Raw genomic sequence first — 1448 nt, 5'->3', positions numbered from 1 at the left:
ATCAGATGAGTTCAAGGCTGACCAGCTCTTAAATGTTTAATTTTTTTTTTCATGGCCTAGCCTGAAGCCCCATGCCTACTTGATTTATACGACTCATATCTGGCTGGTGTTGGTGGATTGAGACAAATATCTTTGCGGTACTGAAAATGACTCCATTTTTTTTCTTCCTTCCCAAGTCCTTGCTGCAAGCACAAGCCAGCATGCTAAAAGCTTGGGCTGAGGGGAGGCTCACTCAAGGGGAGGAGGAGTCTGTCTTGGCCATCCCTAAGCCTTTTCTTGTTATTGTCCCTGGACTCTTGGGAAGGAATCAAGATGTGTTTCATTCAACCAGGATCATTTATAAAACAGCAGAACCTCTATCTGCTTCGCTGCAGCTCACAACACTGAGCAACCAGCTTGTAGAGCAGAGAGGGCTGTGAAATTCAATGTCACACGTGGCATTCACACACCTTCGTCTGGAACCTTTTCGTGTCATGACCTTTGTGTGACATCAGTGCGCTTGGGAGCTTGTCTACCAAGTTGTGCAAAGTGTCCGAACCAGCTGGGCCACGTGGAGGTAGCTCTCTGGGCCTCACCTCATCTCCCCCTGACTCTACCCCTGCCCTACCTTGCCACCTCCAGAGCCTGATGTTAGCAGGTCTACGGCCTCAGAAGGAGAAAGAACCCTGCCATGAAGACAGATCAGTCCTTGATAGAAATGGCCCCTCTACCAGGTAGGAGACTGAGAAGAATCCCCATAAGAGGGGATGTGGGAAATGGAGAATAAGAAAAGAGGGAAGAGGAGAGGAGGGGAGGAGAGAAGAACAGGGGAGGGTAGGAAGGCAAAGGACAGAGGAGAGGGAGAGGAGAGAGGGGAGAGATGAACTCATTGCATTCTCGTACTTTGACAGCTGTCTCCTGGAGCTGGGTGGAGACAATCCCACCAAAGTCATTTGTGCCCTCTCTTACTGAGAAACCGGAAAGAAAGAACTCATCGTGATTTCATTTCCTGCTCTGATTTGGCTTTGCAACAACCGGCATTAATGCAGCATTATATCTATCCTTTCCAGACACTGACTCGGTTGCACCTACACACACACACACACACACAGTCGCAGGCACGCTCATGCGCACACTCACAACCCTCCCGCTGCCCTGCACAGGTGTCCTCTTGTTTGTGAAGGAAACTCTTCGAGTCTGTGGAAAGCATCGGAATGACAGACAGAACGAGTAGGGAGAACAGCCAATCAATAGAACTTGAGTCTGCAGATGGCAACTTTTTTGCTCTGAAATAATTTCAGACTTACAGAAAAGCACAAAGTACTTCTCACAGAAAAATGCAAAAAGTACAAAGAATTCCTGAATATTCATCACCCCATTTGCTTATCATTTTCCCTTCTTTATTTTGTTTTTTTTCCCCTACTGAGCCACTTTTGAGAGGGATGCAGACAAGATTATCCTTTATCCCT

Source organism: Meriones unguiculatus, chromosome 7, assembly GCF_030254825.1.
Source record: "Meriones unguiculatus strain TT.TT164.6M chromosome 7, Bangor_MerUng_6.1, whole genome shotgun sequence".
NCBI lineage: Eukaryota > Metazoa > Chordata > Mammalia > Rodentia > Muridae > Meriones > Meriones unguiculatus.
This window is presented reverse-complemented; position numbering follows the sequence as displayed.